Source organism: Cibotium barometz, chromosome 36 (assembly GCF_041138505.1).
Source record: "Cibotium barometz isolate CiBa-2024 chromosome 36, ASM4113850v1, whole genome shotgun sequence".
Lineage (NCBI taxonomy): Eukaryota > Viridiplantae > Streptophyta > Polypodiopsida > Cyatheales > Cibotiaceae > Cibotium > Cibotium barometz.
This window is the reverse complement of record NC_141081.1, coordinates 8,829,875-8,835,996: the sequence shown is the minus strand read 5'-3', so window position 1 is coordinate 8,835,996 and position 6,122 is coordinate 8,829,875. Positions and strand designations below refer to the sequence as shown.

General features: G+C 37.3%; 1 protein-coding gene across 1 annotated transcript in view; it reads left to right on the top strand.

The window, feature by feature from the left end:
- LOC147617457 (cholesterol 16,22-dihydroxylase CYP90G4-like) overlaps positions 1–6,122 on the top strand; it is a 197,297-nt gene that overhangs the window by 136,604 nt on the left and 54,571 nt on the right. The window lies entirely within an intron of this gene.

The window sequence follows — 6,122 nt, the reverse complement described above, 5'->3', positions numbered from 1 at the left end:
ATAAATCCTACCCGAAGGACTCTGTTCCTCTCATTGTGAGTGTTATATGTACATTATGTGTGCTATGTTATATACACATTATGTGTGCATATACTAGGAGGCTAACCCACATTAGGCTTGTGAGCATGGGAGCATGGGAACAAGCTCTAGTGGAGCATGGGTTAGGACTAACCTTAAGGGTTAAGGTTAGGGTCAGGCATCCAAGGGTCACACATGAGGAATGGAAAGTCAAGAGTCACTTGAGGGCCCTCCTATATAATAGAGACATGGAGCACACTCAAGGGGACTCGGAGGCTCATGTTATGGTCTCTTGTGTAGAGGTCCATATCTACTCATCTACCATTTCCCACTTTAGCTACATGCTATTGGATTGGAGTTATACCTCTTGATGGTATGGGACATCAAGGTAGAGGTATGATGTATTTCATTGTTATTCATGTATGCATCCCTTGGGCTCGGGGGTGGTAGAGGTATGATGTATTTCATTGTTATTCATGTATGCATCCCTTGGGCTCGGGGGTGGTTGGGTGGTTGAGTTTATGCTTAATTTATGCATGTTTATGCATAACATTTATCTAGAGAGATCTTAGGGTTTTAACAACGGTATCAGAGCAATCTCTATTTAATTGTTGTTGATTTTTTTAAGTAAATTTTAATATTTACTAATAAAATATTATTTTATTCATTTGTGTTGATGAATTGCACATGGATCATCGATATGGTTATTGGAACGTGTTACTACAATTCAATGGACGAATCGACGTTGCGGGGAATACTGTGAGTTAATGCTATTTTCCTTATTGTTTATGGTTAAAATCAAGCATTAATGGATTTTTTAACAAAAATACCATAAAGGTTATGGTGGATATTTTTGATAGAATGGATTCTCTGAAATTCCAAAATTTTTAGAAATTTTTCCTAATTTTTTAGGAATTAGCATTTTTATGATTTAAAATGTATTTTTATACATTTTTGCGGGTTTTTCCCGCGAGAATGCGATCAAATTTCTGTCAATTTTCTACTGAAATTCAGTAGGGGACAATGTGTTGATGCATGAGATGCTCTCCCGTGTGCGTGAGACTCTCTCCGCCTCTCAAATTTGATTTTTCCTTCTTTTTTCTGTGAGAAAATCTCTTTAAAATGATTTTTTTAAAACATTAATGATAATTATGATTATAAAAAGTTTAATTAAAAACTTTAATCATGGATTAAAGTTAATCTCTCTAGTTAAGAGAGAGAGAGAGAAGAGATGGGAGGAGAAAGAATGAATTGGAGAAGAAAGGGAGGAGAGAGGGGAGAAGAGAGAGGCCCTCCCTCTCTTAGTTCTTCCATGCGCGTAGACACAGGGGGGGATGCGCTGCAGAGCCGGGCGAAAAAAATCACCCCCCCTTAGAAAAAATCAAAATGTTAATAAGCTAAAAAATCTTCTTTTTTTAAAATTTTTAAATTTTTTTAAAAAATAAGTTTTTAATTTAAAAAAAAAAGATTTTTGATAATATTTCAAAAAAAAAAGCTGGAAAATACTGAAAAATTTGGGATTTGAGGAAAAAATTCTCTCAAAATTTCTTCGTGAATTTTTTTTGGCTTTTCATCTTCCGGAAAACCTTTGGCTTTCCGTTTTCTCGAAACCTTTTGGCTTTCCGAATTCCGGAAAAATTTTTGACCTTCCGTATTCCGGAAACCTTTGACCTTTCACATTCCGATTTTTTTTGTCTTTTCATTTGCCCAAAACTTTTGGCTTTCCGTATTCTAGGAAAACCGTTGGAATTTCGAAATTTTTTGACCGTTCGTATTCTAAATGCGTTCGGGGTAATTAAAAAATTTTAAAAAATTCTTGAAAATTAGTGAAAAATTAGACAAAGGTTATTTTAAATTTTGAGAAAATGTGGGGTTGGTGTTCGGCATGTGGTGTGTCCATTCGGGTGCCCGTGACCATTCAAATTCCTTTAAAAATATATTTTTTGACCCCAAAAAATTAAAAAATCCATTAAAATAAAAAATTTTCATTGGATTTGAGAATTGCCAAGCGGAATTGGAAATTTCGTGAACGATGGGATTCTCGGGTAAAATTAGGAATATTCTAGATATTATTTTTAGAAATCCTAAAAAATGATATTTTTAAAATATCAATGGTATTTTGGTAAATTAAATTGCTAAATTTTTTTTGAAAAAATATAGGTTTGGAATGCCATAAGATAGGTTTGGTGGAATTCAAAATTATCATATTTTGAGGCCCTATAAAATTAGGAAAAATTAGAAAAAAATCATGATAATTCTTTTTCTCAAGAATTTAATATTTTCAAGGGTTATTTAATATTGAAGTACGTTTTCTCGTGCTAACATTAGATAGATGCAGGTTATTCACATATTTCATTAATACGATTATACCTCGTATTAATGGATAATTATGTTTGGATTAATTCTAAACGATGTATTCATGATTTTTTACCATTATTTAGCCATTTCTTTTGGACATGTTCCTTTATTTCTTTTGATGGCTATAATTTGTGTCCAAAGTGTGTTTCACCTTTGACACTTTTCCATGATAATTTATTTTGCAACTATTTAAGTGTGGATTGTGCTTAATTTCTTAAGCCTAAGATAAATTCTATCATGGGTTAGTTGATCGGTTTATTTTGGTGGATTTTATTGGATGTTTTCCAAGTTTTATATGGACTCATCAGGTTCTACCTAGATCGCTTGTGTCTAGGGTTTTCTTATTGAGTGCTACACACATGTGTTTCACTTTCTTACTTTGGAGTTTTATTTGAACAACACAACGTTCATATACTCCAGGGATTGATGAGTTGGCCACCAATTTTAATGCTTCTTTTGGCATGATTAATGTCCATTAGACCATTCTAGAAACGGACCAAGAACTGGTGGAAACATTGACCCTAGCTAACACAAGAATGATTCCACTAGATGCTGCTCTTCTTTGGGCATGGAAGCGGTTCGATGCACATGCACTTTGCACCATTGTTACCAGTGTAAGCGATTCCATCCTTACTTTGATTCAACACACAACCAAGGCTTGGAGCATACTGAGAAATCAGTATGAGACCCGAAATCAGGCCAGGATTCAAAACCTAGAGAATCAACTTGTTGCTAAAAAATTCACTGAGGGAGAGGCTGCATAAGCGTTTATCTCTCGGACCAAAAACTTGTGAGACTAGATGGCTGTTGTGGGAATCATGAAGGCCAACGAAGAGTTGGCTCGAAGATGCATAGTAAGTTACTTTGAATGTGAATTGCTCTAATCATCCGCCGGCAGTCTGATGGGCAAACACAGTGTATGAATGAGATTGTAGAGTATATGCTTTGTGCATATGTCTCTAGAAAATCATCATATTGAAAAAAATATCTTTCAATGATGGAATTTGCCTATAAGAGTTTTAAATTTACGGCTATTATTTTTTAGTCCGTGCATACTTATGTATGGGTATCAACCCAGGGCACCTATTGATGTCGGTCTTAAGGACATCGAGCTTGATGTATCAAGGGATTTCTTGCGAGATATATAGGAAATGCTGACCAAAGCTCAGGATTCTATCAGGAGTGCTCATGTGATAGGGCACGATTTTATGCTGATAGGGGACGCTCATCTTGGTCTTTTAAAATGCTCAAATTTATCTCCTAGATATTGTGGTCCATTTCGAGTTATACATCGGTCCGGAAAAACTTCCTTTACCCGAAAAGCACGGGCGATTCCACCAGGATAACTCTTCCCTAACGTAGTCAAAACCCACATTAGGCTTATGAGCATGGGAGCATGGGAACAAGCTCTAGTGGAGCATGGGTTAGGACTAAAGGGTTAAGGTTAGGGTATGGCATCCAAGGGTCACACATGAGGAATGGAAAGTCAAGAGTCACTTGAGGGCCCTCCTATATATAATAGGGGCATGGGGCACACTCAAGGGGGCTTGGAGGCTCATGTTATGGTCTCTTGTGTAGAGGTCCATATCTACTCATCTACCATTTCACACTTTAGCTATATGCTATTGGATTGGAGTTATACCTCTTGATGATATGGACATCAAGGTAGAGGTATGATGTATTTCATTGTTATTCATGTGTGCATCCCTTGGGCTCTCAGGGGTGGTTGGGTGGTTGAGTTTATGCCTGATTTATGCATGTTCATTAGGGCCAAAAACGGCTAGAAAAGGGCTGTTTGTTAATCTAAGGATTAAGAAATTGTCCAATTGTGAATTGACACGTATACAAAAGTATGGCATTCTTGTCTCCTCTAAATGTCTTCTTAACGGTTCTATTTTAGTGGCGAACGGCTAAAACGGCTTAATTTAGACGTTTACGAATGGCTAACATTAAAGTTTGGGTCCAAAATAGTGACATCTTGTTCCATTTTATATTTCAAAAAATCAAGCAGGAAGATACGAAATCTTCTCTTTTCAGGCTCTGAAAACAACGCTATTAATGACAAATCACCAAATTTTTTCAAACGTCTACTTTCCACCTTCCCTCCATTTTGGTATGGCTCATTCCCTTTTCCACCTTCCCTCCATTTTGGCATATGGCTTATTCTCCTTTCTTTGCATTTTCAAAAGACTCACTATTTTTCTCTCATCTGTGAGCTTCTATGGCGTCCTCACGTCGTCCTTCTCATAATATAACTTCTTGTGATTTTCATAACACCAGAGAGGATGGTGTTTGGAAACCCATGTCTTTTCGTGTGAATGATTGGGTGACAATGCTTCCCTCTTGCAAAGGTGTCCCCACCCCCACAGGGTGAAAAGAACCAAGCGAAATGAAGTGAAATCCCATTGGAAAGGTCGTGTTCTTGCCTTCAAAGTGACAATGGCTGGCTTGCAAAAGTTCAACATGTCTACATGGCCAAAGACATGGTGTTGAACTTGGATGAACATCCAATTCTCCATTCTTACTGTAATTTAACAAAACTTTATTTTTGACAGGGGTCTTCTCTTTGATTGGGATTTTCTCTTTGGTGACAAGGGTCTTCTCTTTGATAGGAGTCTTCTCTTGAGCTGGTGAAGAGCTCTTCTCTTTAGCAGGAGGGCTAGGGCTCTTCTCTCTAGCAGGAGGGCTAGGGGTCTTCTCTTTAGCAGGAGGGCTAGGGCTCTTCTCTTTAGCAGGAGGGCTAGGGCTCTTCTCTGTAGCCTGAGGGCTCTTCCCTTTAGAATGTGTCTTCTCTTTAGTAGTGCTCTTTTTTCCCTTGGAAGATCTGCTCTTAGTAGGGCTCTTCTTTCTTTCCTTCTTCTCTTTGGCAGAGGTCTTTTTCTTTTTGGATGAGCCATCCTTGAGGTCTTTTCTTTGAAGTTGTACCCTTGGCTCCTTTCTCAGGTGGAAAGGGGGAATCAGGATCAACTGGATTGATAGATCTTTCCAAAACCATAGACACTGCCTTCTCCCTTACCCAACTTACCCAAGAATCTGGATATTCATGCAACTAAGGCAAAAGAAAATGATAAAATTTCTTAATATGAGAAAGTCACTAAATGTATTGACCCAATCAATCAACGCCATCATTACATGAACTTACAGTAAGTGTTGTCATTCTAAATCTTAACTCAAGATATCTCCAAGCATTAGCAAGCACCATCCATCCACAAGATGTTAAGTCTTTCTGCAAAGGAACTTCCTGATTGTAGTACTTAAAATCTTCAAGTTTGTAGTCTTCATAGGTGGAACCTAGAAAACTCAAGATAAGTTTGGCAGCACTGCAAGCATAAAATATTGAGGGTCAACCAAACAATTGAAAAATTACAAAATATTGCTCTAGAACATAAACCATGGTAAAGTTGATTCTTACATTTTACTTCTCCCAATGTCAGCATATCAAAGTGCTTTAGAAAACTTGCAAGATCCCCTTGTCTATTGAAAAGGCACTGTGTAACAAGGGGATCAAGAATGGTCACTTGCACAGCCCCATTGAGTCAGAAAGATCCCTCATAAGACATCTGGAGACATAAACAAAACATATCAATAAAATATGGAATCTGAGAAATTCATCAAGAAAGCAAAAGGAAATCCATATAAACCTCAGACAGATGAAGAGGACTGTGTCAGATATCTCAATATTGTGATTCACAAGCATACTTGTGTCTTCAGGGACAATGTCACAATAAACCTCATCCTCTCCATGC